At 44.4% G+C, this 21,715-nt stretch overlaps 1 protein-coding gene across 11 annotated transcripts in view; it reads right to left on the minus strand.

The window, feature by feature from the left end:
- DPCoAC (dephosphocoenzyme A carrier) overlaps positions 1–21,715 on the minus strand; it is a 569,632-nt gene that overhangs the window by 261,783 nt on the left and 286,134 nt on the right. The window lies entirely within an intron of this gene.

Below are 21,715 nucleotides of genomic sequence, written 5' to 3' on the forward strand. Positions count from 1 at the left end.
CTGTGGGATGCATGAGGCTGGTAGGTCGTATCGTGGAACTGCCAGGCATGTGGGCCATTAAGATGTCCCAGTGGACCGATGTTCGACTCAACGGGTACATGAGGGCACCCAATCACGCCGTGGAGGTTCGGGTCGACCAAGAACACCACTCCGAGGTAGGATCGTCGTATGGTGCGCCAAGCATTAAGGGATCCCATAATGTCGGCACCCGCCATCCGCGAACATGTACTGGAGACTCTACAACATCCTGTGAGTTCCCGCACAGTGTCTCAGCTACTCACATCCGCCGGATTGGGGTCCTACCGCCTCATGCATCAGTTGTCATTGACACCAGAACATCAACGTCTGCGTTTGGAGTAGTGCCTTGCTCGGGAGGCATGGGCAGAGGACGACTGGCATCGCATCACGTTCAGTAATGAGTCCCGCTTCTCCATAACATCCGATGACCATCGTGTGCGGATTTGGCGGCGTCGAGGGCAGAGGGCAGATCCTGCCCATATTGTGGAAAGACGCACAGCCGTAATCCCTGGCATCATGGCGTGGGGAGCCATAGGATATGCGTTCAAGTCACCTCTAAGGCTGAGCGCACATTGAGAAGCAGTTGGCCGCAGAGCAGAGGAGAGCAGAGCAGGACAATGAGGGGCTAACAAAACAGCGAAATGCATGTGAGCGCACATTGCCACGCAGTCTTTCATCGGGTTTCAGAAAGAAAGGACATGTTTTCCCCAGACTCCATGATTTTGGGGCATCCAGTGTCAAGGGACTCATTTAATGACCCTCTTTTCTTATTCTTCAAGCGTTCGTCATTTTTAATAATTTTGATAGTCATCGTCACAATTTCCCTTGTGCTGATGAACATGCCGATTTTCACCTTAAGACAATCCGGGCAAAAACCACCACCATTGCCAGTTTACAAGACTGAACAATATTTCCACGTTAGCGATGCTCGGAGTTCGTATGGGCTAAGCAACAAAAGTCTAAATTAATTAATACCTATCTTTGTTATCATAGCCAGTACGGTAAAACAATAGAAGACATGCTGTAAATGATTGGGAATTGTATTCTTTTTAACTCTTGTTCGTCGTATTCATTAATGCGATCAAAGAGAGTGACAGGAAACATGTATTTAAAAATGTACTGCTAGATTTTCATATAGTTGCCACAAGACGCAGTATACTAAAATCAATCAACATGGACATTTGTTGTGAACACATTTTCATTTATATGTGATAAGACATGGTAAATTATTTTCGCTATTTATTTCTCCGTGGTTCATGGTGTGGGTTACTGTAGTCACGTCCTAGTTCGTGAACCATGGAAAACGGCTTAGTGGCCTAGTAAGTGGTCCTGAGAGTCGGGATACCAGTCACTAAAGAATGGGAGTGGGCATTTCGGACATATTCTGAGTCATGACCCTCCTTGTGCTCAGGCGGCTAGGACTTTTCAATCCGCGGGTGGTCCATAACCCGTTAGAGGAGAGATCCTCACTTGGACTGTGTGTAACTAGGGCAGCATCCTGCTTCATGAATTTACCGTGCTCAGAACACTTTAAGCAAGCCTCGGACCTTTGGGAGTAACGGAGTCCCACTCCCATTGGACAGGCGAGGGACTCTTGGAAACAACTTGGTGAACGAAACGATTCGATGGGGAGCTATCAATATTAATGGGGCTTATGGAAGAAAGAAAGTAGAACTGGCTGAGTCAGTAAAGAGGATGCACTGGATGTGCTAGGAGTAAGTGATATTCGGGTAAGGGGAAATACCGAGGAAGAGATAGGAGATCATAAAGTGTACTTGACGGTTGTTAGAGATGGAAGGGCAGAGTATGGGGTAGGGCTGTTTATCAGGAATACCACTGCACGGAACATAGTTTCATTTAGGCACGTAAATGAGCGAATGATGTGGGTAGATTTTTCAGAGGAATTAGGACGAGAATTGTCTCAGTGTATTCACCATGTGAGGGTGCAGATGAGGATGAAGTTGGCAAGTTTTATGAAGCATTGAGTGACACCGTGGTCAGGGTCAACAAGGATATAATAGTGCTAATGGGCGATTTCAATGCGAGAGTTGGAAACAGAACTGAAGGATACGAAAGGGTGATTGGTAAATGTGGAAAAGATATCGATGCTAATGGGAATGGGAAGCGTTTGCGGGACTTCTGTGCTAGTATGGGTTTAGCAGTTACGAACACATTCTTCAAGCATAAGGCTATTCACCGCTACACATGGGAGGCTAGGGGTAACGACTTCGAATTCAGGAAATCTGTTAGGTATGTACGAGTTTTCCGGGGATTTTTCAATGATACAGACCACTATCTGATCTGTAGTGAACGAAGTATCTCTAGGCCTAGGATAGAGAAAGTGAAATCTGTCTGCAAACGAATAAGGGTAGAAAATCTCCAGGACGAGGAAATTAGACAGAAGTACATGGATACGATTAGTGAGAAGTTGAGAACAGTAGACAGTAAGTAGGTTCAGGATATAGAAAGAGAATGGGTGGCATACAGGGATGCTGTAGTAGAAACAGCGAGGGAATGTCTAGGAACAACTGTGTGTAAAGATGGGAAAAGGCGAACATCTTGGTGGAATGATGAAGTGAGAGCAGCTTGCAAACGTAAAAAGAAGGCTTATCAGAAATGGCTCCAAACAAGGGCCGAGGCAGACAGGGAATTGTATGTAGATGAAAGAAACATAGCGAAACAAATAGTTGTTGAATCCAAAAAGAAGTCGTGGGAAGATTTTGGTAATAACCTGGAAAGGCTAGGTTTAGCAGCAGGGAGATCTTTCTGGACAGTAATAACGAATCTTAGGAAGGGAGGGAAAAAGGAAACGAAAAATGTTTTGAGTAATTCAGGTGAACTCATAATAGATCCCAGGGAATCACTGGAGGGGTGGAAGGAATATTTTGAGCATCTTCTCAACGTAAGGGGAAATCATCCTGGTGGTGTTGCGAACAGCCAAGCTCATGGGGAGGAGGAAAATGATGTTGGTGAAATTACGCTCGAGGAAGTGGAAAGGACGGTAAATAAACTCCATTGTCATAAAGCAGTAGGTATAGATGAAATTAGACCTGAAATGGTGAAGTATAGTGGGAAGGCAGGGATGAAATGTCTTCATAGAGTAGCAAGATTAGCATTGAGTGTTGGTAAGGCACATTCAGATTGGACAAAAGCAGTAATTGCACCTATCTAATAAGCAAGGGAACAGGAAGGATTGCAACAACTATCGAGGTATCTCATTGATTATTATAGCAGGCAAAGTATTCACTGGCATCTTGGAAGGGAGGGTGCGATCAGTGGTCGAGAGGAAGTTGGATTTAAATCAGTGTGGTTTCAGACCACAGAGAGGCTATCATGATCAGATTTTCAGTATGCGCCAGGTAATTGAAAAATGCTACGAGAGGAATACGCAGTTGTGTTCATGTTTCGGAGATCTAGAGAAAGCATATGACAGGATACCGTAGGAAAAGATGTTTTACCGAGCTCGATAGCTGCAGTCGCTTAAGTGCGGCCAGTATCCAGTATTCGGGAGATAGTAGGTTCGAACCCCACTGTCAGCAGCCCTGAAAATGGTTTTCCGTGGTTTCCCATTTTCACACCAGGCAAATGCTGGGGTTGTACCTTAATGAAGGCCACGGCCGCTTCCTTCCTACTCCTAGCCCTTCCCTGTCCCATCGTCGCCATGAAACCTATCTGTGTCGGTGCGACGTAAAGCAACTAGAAAAAAAAAGATGTTCGCCATACTGGGGGACCATGGAATTAAATGTAGATTATTAAAATCAATCAAAGGCATTTATGTTGACAATTGGGCTTCAGTGAGAATTGATGGTAGAATGAGGTCTTGGTTCAGGGTACTTACAGGTTAGACAAGGTTGTAATCTTTCACCTTTGCTGTTCGTAGTTTACATGGATCATCTGCTGAAAGGTATAAAATGGCAGCGAGGGATTCAGTTAGGTAGAAATATAGTAAGCAGTCTGGCCTATGCTGACGACTTGGTCTTTATGGCAGATTGTGCCAAAAGCCTGCAGTATAATATCTTGCAACTTGAAAATAGGTCCAATGAGTATGGTATGAAAATTAGCCTTTAGAAGACTAAACTGATGTCAGTTGGTAAGAAATTTAACAGAATTGAATGTCAGATTGGTGATACAAAGCTAGAACAGGTCGATAATTTCAAGTATTTAGGTTGTGTGTTCTCCCAGGATGGTAATATAGTAAGTGAAATTGAATCAAGGTACAGAAAAGCTAATGCAGTGAGCTCGCAGTTGCGATCAACAGTATTCTGTAAGAAGGAAGTCAGCTCCCGGACGAAGCTATCTTTACATCGGTCTGTTTTCAGACCAACTTTGCTTTACGGGAGCGAAAGCTGGGTGGACTCAGGGTATCTTATTCTTAAGATAGAAGTAACAGACATGAAAGTAGCGAGAATGGTTGCTGGTACAAACAGGTGGGAACAATGCTAGTTGCTTTACGTCGCACTGACACAGATAGGTCTTATGGCGACGATGGGAGAGGAAGGGGCTAGGAGTAGGAAGGAAGCGGCCGTGGCCTTAATTAAGGTACAGCCCCAAGCTTTTGCCTGGTGTGAAAATGGGAAATCAATCAATCAATCAATCAATCAATCAATCAATCAATCAATACTGATCTGCATTTAGAGCAGTCGCCCAGGTGGCAGATTCCCTATCTGTTGCTTTCCTAGCCTTTTCCTAAATGATTTCAAAGAAATTGGAAATTTATTGAACGTCTCCCTTGGTAAGTTATTCCAATCTCTAACTCCTATTCCTATAAATGAATATTTGCCCCAGTTTGTCCTCTTGAATTCCAACTTTATCTTCATATTGTGATCTTTCCTACTTTTATAAACGCCATTCAAACTTATTCGTCTACTAATGTCATTCCACGCCAACTCTCCCTTGACAGCTCGGAGCATACCACTTAGTCGAGCAGCTCTTCTTCTTTCTCTCAATTCTTCCCAACCCAAACATTGCAACATTTTTGTAACGCTACTCTTTTGTCGGAAATCACCCAGAACAAATCGAGCTGCTTTTCTTTGGATTTTTTCCAGTTCTTGAATCAAGTAATCCTGGTGAGGGTCCCTTACACTGGAACCATACTCTAGTTGGGGTCTTACCAGAGACTTATATGCCCTCTCCTTTACATCCTTACTACAACCCCTAAACACTCTCATAACCATGTGCAAAGATCTGTACCCTTTATTTACAATCCTATTTATGTGATTACCCCAATGAAGATCTTTGCTTATATTAACACCTAGATACTAACAATGATCCCCAAAAGGAACCATCACCCCATCAACGCAGTAATTAAAACTGAGAGGACTTTTCCTATTTGTGAAACTCACAACCTGACTTTTAACCCCGTTTTTCATCATACCATTGCCTGCTGTCCATCTCACAACATTTTCGAGGTCACGCTGCAGTTGCTCACAATCTTGTAACTTATTTATCACTCTATAGAGAATAACATCATCCGCAAAAAGCCTTACCTCCGATTCCACTCCTTTACTCATATCATTTATATATATAAGAGAACATAAAGGTCCGATAATACTGCCTTGAGGAATTCCCCTCTTAATTATTACAGGGTCAGATAAAGCTTCACCTACCCTAATTTTATGAGATCTATTTTCTAGAAATATAGCAACCCATTCAGTCACTCTTTTGTCTAGTCCAATTGCACTCATTTTTGCCAGTAGTCTCCCATGATCCACCCTATCAAATTCTTTAGACAGGTCAATCGCGATACAGTCCATCTGACCTCCAGAATCCAAGATATCTGCTATATCTTGTTGGAATCCTACAAGTTGAGCTTCAGTGGAATAAGCTTTCCTAAAACCGAATTGCCTTCTATCGAACCAGTTATTAATTTCGTAAACATGTCTAATATAATCAGAAAGAATGCCTTCCCAAAGCTTACATACAATGCTTGTCAAACTTACTGGCCTGTAATTTTCAGCTTTATGTCTATCACCCTTTCCTTTATACACAGGGGCTACTATAGCAACTCTCCATTCATCTGGTATAGCTCCTCCGACCAAGCAATAATCAAATAAGTACTTCAGATATGGTACTATATCCCAACCCCTTGTTTTTAGTATATCCCCAGAAATCTGATCAATTCCAGCCGCTTTTCTAGTTTTCAACTTTTGTATCTTATTGTAAATGTCATTGTTATCATATGTAAATTTTACACTGACTGACAGAGCAAATGCAACACCAAGAAGGAGTGGTCAGAACTTTATGCCAATTGCAGGGTAGACTGACGTCACTGAGGTATGCTCATGATGTGAAATGCGCCGCTGTGCTGCGCACGTAGCGAACGATAAATGGGACACGGCGTTGGCGAATGGCCCACTTCGTACCGTGATTTCTCAGCCGACAGTCATTGTAGAACGTGTTGTCGTGTGCCACAGAACACGTGTATAGCTAAGAATGCCAGGCCGCCGTCAGCGAAGGCATTTCCAGCAGACAGACGACTTTACGAGGGGTATGGTGATCGGGCTGAGAAGGGCAGGTTGGTCGCTTCGTCAAATCGCAGCCGATACCCATAGGGATGTGTCCACGGTGCAGCGCCTGTGGCGAAGATGGTTGGCGCAGGGACATGTGGCACGTGCGAGGGGTCCAGGCGCAGCCCGAGTGACGTCAGCACGCGAGGATCGGCGCATCCGCCGCCAAGCGGTGGCAGCCCCGCACGCCACGTCAACCGCCATTCTTCAGCATGTGCAAGACACCCTGGCTGTTCCAATATCGACCAGAACAATTTCCCGTCGATTGGTTGAAGGAGGCCTGCACTCCCGGCGTCCGCTCAGAAGACTACCATTGACTCCACAGCATAGACGTGCACGCCTGGCATGGTGCCGGGCTAGAGCGACTTGGATGAGGGAATGGCGGAACGTCGTGTTCTCCGATGAGTCACGCTTCTGTTCTGTCAGTGATAGTCACCGCAGACGAGTGTGGCGTCGGCGTGGAGAAAGGTCAAATCCGGCAGTAACTGTGGAGCGCCCTACCGCTAGACAACGCGGCATCATGGTTTGGGGCGCTATTGCGTATGATTCCACGTCACCTCTAGTGCGTATTCAAGGCACGTTAAATGCCCACCGCTACGTGCAGCATGTGCTGCGGCCGGTGGCACTCCCGTACTTTCAGGGGCTGTCCAATGCTCTGTTTCAGCAGGATAATGCCCGCCCACACACTGCTCGCATCTCCCAACAGGCTCTACGAGGTGTACAGATGCTTCCGTGGCCAGCGTACTCTCCGGATCTCTCACCAATCGAACACGTGTGGGATTTCATTGGACGCCGTTTGCAAACTCTGCCCCAGCCTCGTACGGACGACCAACTGTGGCAAATGGTTGACAGAGAATGGAGAACCATCCCTCAGGACACCATCCGCACTCTTATTGACTCTGTACCTCGACGTGTTTCTGCGTGCATCGCCGCTCGCGTTGGTCCTACATCCTACTGAGTCGATGCCGTGCGCATTGTGTAACCTGCATATCGGTTTGAAATAAACATCAATTATTCTTCCGTGCCGACTCTGTTTTTTCCCCAACTTTCATCCCTTTCGAACCACTCCTCCTTGGTGTTGCATTTGCTCTGTCAGTCAGTGTATTACTTCTTTGGCCTTAGTCTCCTCCTCTATCTCGACATTTTCCTTGTAACCAACAATCTTTACATACTGCTGACTGAATACTTCTGCCTTTTGAAGATCATCACATACACACTCCCCTTGTTCATTAATTATTCCTGGAATGTCCTTCTTGGAACCTGTTTCTGCCTTAAAATACCTATACATACCCTTCCATCTTTCACTAAAATTCGTGTGACTGCCAATTATGCTTGCCATCATGTTATCCTTAGCTGCCTTCTTTGCTAGATTCAATTTTCTAGTAAGTTCCTTCAATTTCTCCTTACTTCCACAGCCATTTCTATCTCTATTTCTTTCCAGTCTGCACCTCCTTCTTAGTCTCTTTATTTCTCTATTATAATAAGGTGGGTCTTTACCATTCCTTACCACCCTTAATGGTACAAACCTGTTTTCGCATTCCTCAACAATTTCTTTAAACCCATCCCAGAGTCTGTTTACATTTTTATTTACCGTTTTCCACCGATCATAATTACTTTTTAGAAACTGCCTTATGCCTGCTTTATCAGCCATATGGTACTGCCTAACAGTCCTACTTTTAAGACCTTTCTATCACAATTATTTTTAACTACCACAAAATCAGCTTCATGATCACTAATACCATCTATTACTTCAGTTTCCCTATAGAGCTCATCTGGTTTTATCAGCACGACATCCAGGATATTTTTCCCTCTGGTTGGTTCCATCACTTTCTGAATCAGCTGTCCTTCCCATATTAACTTATTTGCCATTTGTTGGTCATGCTTCCTGTTGTTCGCATTTCCTTCCTAATTGACATCGGGCAAATTCAGATCTCCCGCTACAATCACATTTCTTTCCATGTCGTTTCCCACATAGCTGACTATCCTATCAAATAATTCCGAATCCGCGTCAGTGCTACCCTTTCCCGATCTGTACACTCCAAATATATCAAGTTGCCTATTATCTTTAGAAATGAGCCTTACACCTAGAATTTCATGTGTCTCATCTTTAACTTTTTCGTAGCTTACAAATTCTTCTTTCACCAGAATGAACACTCCCCCTCCCACCCTTCCTATCCTATCTCTACGATACACACTCCAGCGCCGTGAGAAAATTTCTGCATCCATTATATCATTTCTCAGCCATGATTCAACTCCTATTACAATATCTGGTAAATATATATCTATTAAATTACTTAACTCTATTCCTTTCCTTACAATACTTCTACAGTTCAACACTAACAATTTTATGTCATCCCTACTTGATTTCCAGTTCCCTGTTCCCTTATCACCGCTCCCTAGGCCATCCCGTTTCCCTGAATGTACCTCCCTATTACCCTTCCAAACAAATTTCCTAACTTATAGGTACCACTGCGGTTTAAATGAAGCCCATCTGAGCGCAGATCCCTATCTCCTACCCACCCATTAGGATCTAGAAATTTCACTCCCAGTTTTCCACATACCCACTCCATAGTCTCATTTAAATCCCCAATCACCACGGAAAACCATATTCAGGGCTGCCGACAGTGGGGTTCGAACCTACTGTCTCCCGAATACTGGATACTGGCCGCACTTAAGCGACTGCAGCTATCGAGCTCGGTGTGGGAACAATGACAGGAGGGTACTCGGAATAAGGAGATAAAGGATAATTTAGGAATGAATTCGATGGATGAAGCTGTACGCATAAACTGGCTTCGGTGGTGGGGTCATGTGAGGCGAATGGAGGATGATAGGTTACCTAGGATAATAATGGACTCTGTTATGGAAGGTAAGAGAAGTAGAGGTAGACCAAGACGACGGTGGTTAGCCTCAGTTTCTAACAATTTAAAGATAAAAGGTACAGAGGATTGTGGCGACGGTTAGTAAATTCACAGAGGTTTGCAGACTGAACGCTGAAGGGCATAACAGTCTATAACGATTATGTATGTATGTATTTATTTCTTCACATAAATGGGATGGTGGATGACGGCCACGGAGTCGGCGATGATGCTCTCCATAATCAACGTAATATCTTAACGTGAAACACCGCATATTGCGAGAACTTGGACAACGATTGATACATAGATATTTGAGAATTACATTTTAGACCTTCACTTAAACTACCACTTTACCCAACGTGAATACAGTACAAGACTTAGTCCCTTATTCCGCGAATTTACATACCGATTTTCATTAAATTTTCTCGCGATGCGTGTACATACATACACATAACGGAAAAATAAAATTAAAAAACTGCATTGTAGTTCACATGATTCACACAGTACAAAACATGCGATTAAAAAGTAAACCCGTGCCCTCATCCCGAGGTGGTGCAGCTATTTCCAGACACACCCCCATTGGAGGTGAGCTGCATGTACCATTTCTACCACATACCAGTCCTGCCAGTTTTAAATTTCTGGCAGTACCGGGATTCGAACCCGGCAGCTAATAACACTAACCGTTACACTACGGAGGCAGACACAAAACATTCTGAAGCCGAACGACTGTGGCAATTTTCTCCTCCATTTCTCAACAAACTACGTGACACGTGCGCAGGGAACAGTGTTCGGAACAGTGCGTGGCGTAGGCGGAAGTAGGTTCAGAAATGTCCTGACGTGCATCTCACCGTGCGATGATGCACTGAATTGTGTGTATTGCAAAAACCTGCTCTGCGCTCCACTACGTAAGGGTACGAACATGCCGAGTGGATTACTCCTCACTCAGCGCTCATCACACAGGAAGCTGAGATAAGCAAAACAAAGCCATACGTTGCAATAGTAGCGTTCATGCCGGCAGTTCACTCATCCCTTCTTCTCTCCGCTCCTCCCTCAAGAATCAAATCTGTTTGATTTTGGAGCGATGTGCCTCTTGAGCACTGTTCTGTGATTGGTTGGCTCAAGGCCACGGCCGCCTACTCATAATATTATCGGCCTGCGTTCACTGAAGGTAAAATATCCATATTAAATTAGTACTGTAGGCTAGTTGTTGAATATTATCTTTATACTCTCTAAATTTAATCTTTCGATGAAGTACAGATTGCTTTATTGAAGTGGAGAATAATATTATATTACTACTGCTTACGTTATTGTAATGACCAGTTCTTCTTCAATGAAGATATGATTGACATGATAGTTGCTGTACTTCCGTGGTTTCATATTGCCTTCAATTCCTTTCAGCAAATATTGAAATGTCTGCATTCTTCTTCTTCTTTTTCTACCGCCTTTTGCCACACCTTGTGGGGCCGCGGATGCGAACCGTATTACACATGTTGACTGACCCTGTTTTACGGATGGATGCCTTTCCTGACGTCAACCCTATGTGGAGGGATGTAATTACTATTGCGTGTTTCGGTGGTAGTTTGTAGTATGGTGTGTTGTCTGAATATGAAGAGGAGAGTGTTGGGACAAACGCAAATAACCAGTCCCTGAGCCAGAAGAATTAATGCCGCCATTAAAATCTCCGACTCGGCCGAGAATCGAACCAGGGATTCACCGAACCGAAGGGATCAACGTTGGCCATTCAGCCAAGGAGTCGTACACTGAAATGTCTGCATTGACATTCTTCAATAGTCGTGAAATTTCTGTGGGTCTTTCTTCACTTCTTGGTATAAATGATGGAATTCACCCAATCTCTGCCTTCTCTTATTAATTGGATGTGCGGTGTATCTTCTGCCAGAACTTGAAATGAAGTACAGTTTGCTTGCTATCATAAGTTCATCATCACTTCTGCTACTATACTTAACTATTATGTACGCTATTTTGATTTACGTCGCACCGACACAGATAGGTCTTATGGCGACGATGGGATATGAGAGGCCTAGGAATGGGAAGGAAGCGGCCGTGGCCTTAATTAAGGTACAGCCTGGTGTGAAAATGGGAAACCACGGAAAACCATCTTCAGGGCTGCCGACAGTGGGATTCGCACCCACTATCTCCCGGATGCAAGCTCACAGCTGCGCGCTCCTAACCGCACGGCCAACTCGCCCAGTACTATTATGTATACAGAGGAGTATGAACATTTTCATGAAACAAAATTACATTTAAAGAACACAACGTTACCTTCTCGCGAATACTGCACAATCATAACTGGATGGAAAACGTTTCCTCATTAATGAAGAAAGAGCGAGCGTCTCCTACCCGGTATGTGCGCCTTTGAAAGATGAGTGATGAGTGAAGAGCACTGCAATGAGCACCGAGTGAGGAGTAATCCACTCGACATGTTCGTTTAGCTGCTTCGCCTGCGTCCCAATGTGCGCCCGGCCTAAAACTGTAGTGCTTCGGCAGACTTTGACGACACAGCGATACGTCACAAACAGCACCCTGGGACAGTATTCCAACAATATAATGCACGTCCACACAGCATGTTGGTGTCCTCCCATTGCCAGACCTCTCCGTTATTGAACATGTGTGGGATGATTCCGTCCCAGTACCAACCTGCGGGATACGGAGAGACACCTGCAACAACTGTGGACGAACTTGCCTCAGAAGAGGATCCAAAAGCTGCTGACACCCTACTGACCTGGCGCCAACATTCCACCTGTTACTGCCAACGGCCTTGTCTCTTTCATCCCATACTGTAATCAGTTCAATAAAGGCGCATGGGCTTTCAGCGTATGTAGTTTCATTCACTTTCAACCACTCCTTCTGGGTGCTTAACTTTTTTTGTCAGGCAGTAGGTGTATATATATCGTTTACCCAGTCTTTTCTTAAATACACTGACTGACAGAGCAAATGCAACACCAAGAAGGAGTGGTCAGAACTTTATGCCAATTGCAGGGTAGACTGACGTCACTGAGGTATGCTTAGGATGTGAAATGCGCCGCTGTGCTGCGCACTTAGCGAACGATAAATGGGACACGGCGTTGGCGAATGGCCCACTTCGTACCGTGATTTCTCAGCCGACAGTCATTGTAGAACGTGTTGTCGTGTGCCACAGGACAAGTGTATAGCTAAGAATGCCAGGCCGCCGTCAATGGAGGCATTTCCAGCAGACAGACGACTTTACGAGGGGTATGGTGATCGGGCTGAGAAGGGCAGGTTGGTCGCTTCGTCAAACCGCAGCCGATACCCATAGGGATGTGTCCACGGTGCAGCGCCTGTGGCGAAGATGGTTGGCGCAGGGACATGTGGCACGTGCGAGGGGTCCAGGCGCAGCCCGAGTGACGTCAGCAAGCGAGGATCGGCGTATCCGCCGCCAAGCGGTGGCAGCCCCGCACGCCACGTCAACCGCCATTCTTCAGCATGTGCAAGACACCCTGGCTGTTCCAATATCGACCAGAACAATTTCCCGTCGATTGGTTGAAGGAGGCCTGCACTCCCGGCGTCCGCTCAGAAGACTACCATTGACTACACAGCATAGACGTGCACGCCTGGCATGGTGCCGGGCTAGAGCGACTTGGATGAGGGAATGGCGGAACGTCGTGTTCTCCGATGAGTCACGCTTCTGTTCTGTCAGTGATAGTCACCGCAGACGAGTGTAACGTCGGCGTGGAGAAAGGTCAAATCCGGCAGTAACTGTGGAGCGCCCTACCGCTAGACAACGCGGCATCATGGTTTGGGGCGCTATTGCGTATGATTCCACGTCACCTCTAGTGCATATTCAAGGCACGTTAAATGCCCACCGCTACGTGCAGCATGTGCTGCGGCCGGTGGCACTCCCGTACCTTCAGGGGCTGCCCAATGCTCTGTTTCAGCAGGATAATGCCCGCCCACACACTGCTCGCATCTCCCAACAGGCTCTACGAGGTGTACAGATGCTTCCGTGGCCAGCGTACTCTCCGGATCTCTCACCAATCGAACACGTGTGGGATCTCATTGGACGCCGTTTGCAAACTCTGCCCCAGTCTCGTATGGACGACCAACTGTGGCAAATGGTTGACAGAGAATGGAGAACCATCCCTCAGGACACCATCCGCACTCTTATTGACTCTGTACCTCGACGTGTTTCTGCGTGCATCGCCGCTAACGGTGGTCCTACATCCTACTGAGTCGATGCCGTGCGCATTGTGTTACCTGCATATCGGTTTGAAATAAACATCAATTATTCGTCCGTGCCGTCTCTGTTTTTTCCCCAACTTTCATCCCTTTCGAACCACTCCTTCTTGGTGTTGCATTTGCTCTGTCAGTCAGTGTAATTTCAAAAAGCTTGGAAATGTATCGAACATTTCCCTTGATAAACTATTTCAATCCTTAATTACTCTTCCCATCAATGAAGATTTGCCCCAATTTGTCCTCTTGAATTCCAACTTTATCTTCATACTAGCTGATGTACCCGTGCTTCGCTACAGGATTGTACACTGTATACAGTATTCTAGGTGAAGTAGTGTACACGTTGTGAATAACATTTTATTAAATTACATACCTCTTAGGAGAAACACGACGGAAAGGTTTCTCGCGTGAAGACCGGGTTAGCGAATTTTCATTGTAATGGCAGGCCCTCTTGCCTACTGCCAGTCACAATGGAGTTGGGGAGTTTTCATTATGATGGCAGACCTCATTGCCTACTGCCAGTCACATTGGAGTTGGGCAGTTTTAATTATAATGACAGACACTCACTGTCTACCTGCCTTTTTATACCTCCATGGTTTTCCCAAAGTCTTTAAAGTCTTAAACTATCTGCCAATGGACAGAAAACCAACATGACAGGAATATTAATGTAAGAAAGCGACCTTTTCCTTATCTGTGTAAGTACAAATTCAAAGGACAGGTCGGCCATGCTGGTGGCTGAGGTAAATGGAGAAAATAATGTGATTCGCAGCAAGAGTGAAATTATGAATATGGCAGTCTGTTTGAAAAAGTACAGTCTTCTGTTAAGTAACGTATCCATCCAAAAATGAGGGTAGTGTAGAAAGAATGGAATACGTTATAGGTGGTATTGGGTACCTTGATATTCGTTCTGTTAGTGTAAGGCAGGGCCTCTCAAACGCTCAAAATCTCACGCGTGCAAATCGAGGCGCAGAGACTCCGTGCACTGTGCATCGTTCCGACTCGGCTCAACTCGGCTTGACTCGGATGGTGTAGTGCGCTGAGAGCGACGAAGCGTTCGGTGATAGACGGCTTGTTTATCAGTGAAATAGATAAGCGCAAGACAACAACATAATAATGGAGCAACCTGTTTCGAAGAAATCAAAGACTTCGGAAAGTCCATTTCAATCGAACTGGGAACTTTCGTATTTCTTTTGTCAGTCGTGACGATAAAGCCAAATGCTTAATCCGTGGGACAATAATTATGTGATAAGTTAATAAAAAAGATCTATTTTCCAATACAAAGGCTTTGCTCAAATTCTACGAGAATTTGTCGAAGGAAGATTTTCCTCCGCTCCGCTAGTTGCTTTACGTCGCACCGACACAGATAGGCCTTATGGCGACGATAGGACAGGAAAAGGCTAGGAGTGGGAAGGAAGCGGCCGTGGCCTTAATTAAGGTACAGCCCCAGCACTTGCCTGCTGTGAAAATGGGAAACCACGGAAAACCATCTTCAGGGCTGCCGACAGTGGGGTTCCAACCTACTATCTCCCGAATACTGGATACCGGCCGCACTTAAGCGACTGTAGCTATCGAGCTCGGTGAAGATTTTCCTAAGCTGCATCGAGAAGCAGCTAAGATTATTTCTATGTTTCGTTCTACATGCATATGTGAAAGGTATTTTTTCTTGCTTTGACTTGTACGAAAACTAGATTGCGTGCGAGTAGGCCTATTTCTTGTTGTAATTTAAAGAAGGCTCTCAAATTGTTGTCAGCCAGTCCCTTGTTCGAGGAATAACTGGTATCATTGCAAAGATAAAGGAAAAGAAGAGCTAGAGAAAAATTGTCTGCTCAAACCAAACTGATAGATGAATGTTTTAACACCGGTAACATTGTCCCATACAACAGTGTCACCGCTCACCGCACATAAACATTTCACAGTGAGGGGAGGATCAGCGGGGAAGGTGGAGAAGGCGAAGACAGGCCGAACGGGTGAGACAGGTGTAGGGGAAGTGGAGTGGGGGTTTGCACTCTGGTCAACCTAGTGAAGTCGTCTCCTGCACCTTGCGCCCGTGCACTGCACGGCGCATGCACCCTGAGAGGCCCTGGTGTAAGGGATACTATTCTATTGGAGGGCTTCGCCTCACCACCTGACGCATGTATAAAAAGAGATTTAGAAGAGGTACAGAAGAGACCAAGCACATCACAACAAACAATACAGTAGCCAATGTAATGTTATTGTTGATCAGTGTTAATGTGCTTTCGATATTGTAGGCCTTCATATGTTACTTTTCTTCCGACTCTCTGATATCAGGCATCCAATATAAAAGGAGTCCTTCATCCTTTCATGACTACCTCTTCTCTTATTCTTCAAACGATCATTCCTTCATGATTTGTTTTCCTGACGACCACGCGGCTTTCAACTTTAGCACAATAAGGCAGAAACCACCACCATCGCCAGTTAACACCATTAAACAATATTTCCATATTAACGGTGTTCGGTGTTCATGTGGACTAAGCAACAAAAATTCAAATTCATCAGAGAAATAAATGTCAGGTCTTTTCCTAAACTACCATTTCACCCATTTATAGCCTAGACTGTAATACCTTATTCCCGAATGAACATTTCGATTTTCATTAAATAATTTCAAGCCATCTGATACGGACTACGCATCAAAAGTGTAAATCATTAATAACTCGGTTAACATAGTCGGTGCGGCAAAACTGTATAAGATATAAACAATCGAAAAGTTCCGATAGTACCAATAACACAGTATCTAAAAGTTACATTTTAGGCGCATTCATCTAAACTACCATTTCGTCCAGCGTGAATAAAATTATTTATAGCCTAGACTGTATTGTCTTATTCCGTTACTTTACGTACCGATTTTCAGTAAATTCTGTTCACCTATTTTCTTATGGTTCGGCGTTGACATCGATATAACAGCAAAAATTGAAATTCATGAATATCACTGTTATCATAGCCGGTATGGTGAAAATGTATGACATAAATGATGGGAAATTTTGCCGTTGATGCTTTCACGGCCCGTACATATAGACATGATACAGTATAGGCTTTTGGGCTTATGCCGTGTCAAGAAAATAAGGTGGGAAATGTAATTCTATATAACCTCAGTTATGCAGTAGTTATCGATAGAAACAGTAATTATATAGATTTGAGAATTACATTTTAGACTGTAGTGCCCCATACCCCGACTTTACATACCTATTTTCATTAAATTCTCTTCAGCCATTTTCTCGTGATGCGGGCACGGACAGACAGCAGACAGAAATGACGGAAAATTAAAACGTGCTTTTCCTTGTTACTGCGGACGATAATAAATCGATACATAAATACCATTATTTTCAAATTCTGAGCAATGCACAGACGAAAAACTCTTATTTTCTATATACCAGGTGGCTCTCGAAAGCCGTACTTTCTAATTATAAATGCCCCGCATGCACAAATGATGCATGGGATGTCTACCAACTGATTTTCACAGGGGAACTACTGCCAGCGGGCAGGTTACGTCAGAATAAGAAGAGATAAGAAACGGAGTGTCGCTCGCTGCATGTTACTCAGCGCTGCCGGTCGAATGCACCCCTTGCATTATTAAACATCGTTTTCGACCGCATAGTTGTAGGCTGCTGTATGGTACAGCCGCACTATATTTGCTGCCTGCATATCGGCAATGGCAAATGAAATGGCGTATGGCTTTTAGTGCCGGGAGTGTCCGAGGACAAGTTCGGCTCGCCAGATGCAGGTCTTTTGATTTGACACCCGTAGGCGACCTGCGCGTAGTGATGAGGATGAAATGATGGTGAAGACGACACATACACCCAGCCCCTGTGCCAGCGAAAGTAACCAATTAAGGTTAAAATTCCTGACCCTGCCGGGAATCGAACCCGGGACCCCTGCGACCAAAGGCCAGCACGCTAACCATTTAGCCATGGAGCCGGACGCTAGTGTGATCAGCAGCGGTGAGTACATAGACATTATTTTAAGCTGGACAACCTGGTAAATATGACATTTTATTCCACTTTAGCCAGCTCGAACTAGGAATTATTTAAAAAAAGCTATTTGTACAAGCCTTGTTGTCTTATATGCTTAATCTTTCCTTTATTGTATAGCGCTACGGCAAGTAGTGGAGACTTTGCATGTGCTGTGAGGAAGGGTAGTAGGGGCACATATTGTTTTGCCGAGGTTGTGGCCACTGAGTTATAATTTACCCGCTTGCCGCGCGCATTCGTCAGTCCGGCAGTCTCTTTATTGTCTGTTAGTTGCTTAGTGTGTATTCAAATACTAAATGATTGTTAATTGCATAATCATGCCGTACATCTATGTAATTGTACCGGGCGATCTGACCGCGGGGTTACGGGCGCACAGCTGTGAGCTTGCACTCGGGAGATAGTGGTTTCGAATCCCATTGTCGACAGCACTGAAGATGGTTTTCAGTTGTATCCCATTTTAATACCAGGCAAATGCTGAGGCTGTACCTTAATTAAGGCCACGGTCGCTTCCTTCCCATAAGTTCTATCTGTGTCGGTGCGACGTAAAGTCAATTGTAAAAAAAGATATATTTAATTCTAATTGTAATTTCAACGCGAGAGAATACCAACTTTACTTTCACCGGACTAAATTGTTTCATTTAAAAAACCAAACCCCACGGCACTACAGCCCTTGAAGGGCCTGGGCCTACCAAGCGACCGCTGCTCAGCACGAAGGCCTGCAGATTACGAGGTGTCGTGTTGTCAGCACGACGAATCCTCTCGGCCGTTATTCTTGGCATTCTAGACCGGGACCGCTATCTCACCGTCAGTTAGCTCCTCAATTCTAATCACGTACGCTGAGTGGACCTCGAACCAGCCCTCAGGTCCAGGTAAAAATCCCTGACCTGGCCGGGAATCGAACCGGGGGCCTTCGGGTAAGAGGCAGACACGCTACGCCTACACCACGGGGACGGCTAATTATTTCGCTTGTATTATGTTATTTTATATGTAAATGCAATCAATTCGCCCTGTGGATTAGGCCTATTCGTAATCATAGTTTTTTTTGAGATTTTGATTCAATGCAGTATAATAAAATTTTCACCAGGTCTCACAAACGTGCTACGGGGCATTTACTTAATAAATAACATAACATAACACAAAGAAGTAATTTAGGAACGTTGGTATTAGCTCCCGTTGAAATACGATTACAACTGAAATTTTTTATTTTACAATTGGCTTTACGTCGCACCGACATAGATAGGACTTATGGCGACGATGAAACAGGAAAGGGCTACGCGTGGAAAGGAAGCGACCGTGGCCTTAAAAAAGGTACATTTGCCTGGTGTGAAAATAGGAAACCACGGAAGACAATCTTCAGGGATGCTGACAGTGGGATTCGAAACTACTATCTCCCGAGTGCAAACTCAGAGCTGCGCGCCCGTAACCCCACGGCCACTTCACCCGGTATAATTAAATAGAAGTACGGCATGATTGTATGTATGCTGGGTATTCAGCCCGAAGGCTGGTTTGATCCTCTGCAGCTCCGCCGACAGCTGTCATAAATAGCCTAGGCGTCACTGAAGAGGCGTACTAGGGAAATGAAGAGAGAGGTAGTTTCCCGTTGCTTTCCTCACCGAGCCAGCCGTTGCTATTACATATCAGTCTGCCAAGCCCACTGAAATGCATGCACCAACCGACCCTATGAGCGATATTTTCACACCATTCATAAAAGGGACTGGCTGCATAAGGAATGGTATTACTAACATCACTCATACCTCAGTCACTTTCATATTGTTAAAGCCAAGGATGAGACTGAGACAGGTCAATGAAAGTAACAAATTTGATATAGCCCATACCAGAAGACATAGTGCACTGTAAACACTACATCTCGCCAGCAAAGGCATGATTATGCAATTAAAAATCATTTAGTATTTGAATACTTACTAAGAAACTAACAGACACTAAAGAGACTGCCAGACTGATGAATGCGCGCGGCAAGTGGGTGAATTATAACTCAGTGGCCACGACCTGGGCAAAAAATATGTACCCCTACTACCCTTCCTCACAGCACATGCAAAGTCTCCATTACTTGCCGTAGTGCTATACAAATTGGTTAGCCGCGACGAACAGCATTTTGTGCGTATTTCCGTCAATAATTATGTTAACAATTAAAGAAAAATAACGAAGGAGTTAGCAGATAGGTAACAAAGTTTGTACAAACAGCTTTTTAAAAATAATTCCTAGTTCCGGCTGGCTAAAGTGGAATGAAAATGAAATGAAATGAAATGGCGTATGGCTTTTAGTACCGTGAGTGTCCGAGGACAAGTTCGGCTCATCAGATGCAGGTCTTTTGGATTTGACCCCAGTAGGCGACCTGCGCGTCGTGAATGAAAATGTAATGTTTACTCCACAAAGTGGGGGGCGGGGGGTTGACTGTCCCTCCTCGCCCCATCCCCTAATCGCCGCTACTGTTTGTAGACACGCCAAAGATACAGAAAAGGAAATTTAATAACTTATTAATTTATACACGTGTAGACATTCTACTCGATGGAAGAGTTGCTTGTATGAAACAAAAACTAATACTGTTCGGTGAAGTACGTGTGTAGAAGGCATACGTCTGTTTGGAGCTTGTGTTGTATTCCGACCAGATTGTCCAGATTAAAATAATGTCTGTGTATTCGTCGCTGTTGATCACACTAGCCATTGCTGATATGCAAACAGAAAATATAGTGCGGCTCTACCATACACCAGCCTAGAACTATGCGGTCGCAAACTATGTTTACTAATGCAAGGGGTGCATTAGACCCGCAGCCCTGAGTAACATGCTGCGAACGACACTCCGTTTCTTATCTCTTCATATTCTGACGTAACCTGCCCGCTGGCAGTAGTTCCCCTGTGAAAATCAGTTGGTAGACGTACCATTCATCATGTGTGCATGCGGGGCATTTATAAGTAGAAAGTACGGCGTTCGAGAGCCACCTGGTATATATCTTTCCTACTTTTAAAAGCTCCAATCAAGCTCATTCGTCTACTAATGGTCATTCCACGCCATCACTCCACTGACAGCTCGAAACACAGTGCTTAGTCGAGCAGCTCGGCTCCTTACTCCCAACTCTTCCCAGCCCAAAGTTTGTAACATTTTCTATAACACTACTCTTTTGTCGGAAATCATCCAGAACAAATCGTGCTGCTTTCCTTGGGACCATTTCCAGTTCACGTATCAAGTAATCCTGGAGTGGGGGCCATACACTGGTACCATACTAGTCTATTAGAGGACAGGTTGTCTTGTTCCGTGCGCATGCCTATCGCTCCCGTCAATGATAGGGTGACCAGACGTCTCTTATTTTACGGGATTGTCCCTTATTTCTCCGAAGTGTCCCATTGTCACAGCAAAAAATATATTGGTCGCATATTATCTCTCTTTTCGCGAAGCGTCCCGTATATTTTAAAATACTGTGTTTAAACTTCATTTATCACAAAGCTCTTGTGTATATTTCTCATCGTGTAAAGTAATTACAGTTTGTTTGGTTGGCACTACATGTAACAAACCAGGCAGACAGACGTATATAAAATGGTAACTTTTAATCCTGCATAGTGGACATGAATATGTCTTATGGCTGGGGATCATCCAAAAATTTGTGTGACAGAAGTTACGTCATATTAGTCGTTACCGTAGGCCTCGGACGCCAAAGATGCTCTGTAAAATGATGCGAATAAATCGTTCGTTATCAATAAGGCCGGGATGTTTATCACATGTCATATTTTTTCCTTTATATTATTTCCATGCAAAATATACGTTAAGCATGATATCTACGGTGACTAAAATTATGCAGTTTTTACGGGTCATACAAAGTCAATATTTTGGCTCTTTTAACCTTTCTTGCATTTTCAGGTAAATTTTCATATTAAGGTCATATTTCCTCCTGAAGTTTCATATTTTGTCATATTTTTATCTTTTTATTCCATTTTGCATATCTGCTTGCAGTCGCCTCAAAGACGGATTTTTCACATCTCCTAATTGTTGTCCGTAATATCTTACAATGATCTTTCTTAGAAATATATATTTATGTGAATTAGGAGCGTAAGTTGTATAGAAAGAGACAGACGCGTAGAAAACGACAGAAAGGTGAGCCTCAATTGAACTCTAATGATTTGATTTATT

Source organism: Anabrus simplex, chromosome 2 (assembly GCF_040414725.1).
Source record: "Anabrus simplex isolate iqAnaSimp1 chromosome 2, ASM4041472v1, whole genome shotgun sequence".
NCBI lineage: Eukaryota > Metazoa > Arthropoda > Insecta > Orthoptera > Tettigoniidae > Anabrus > Anabrus simplex.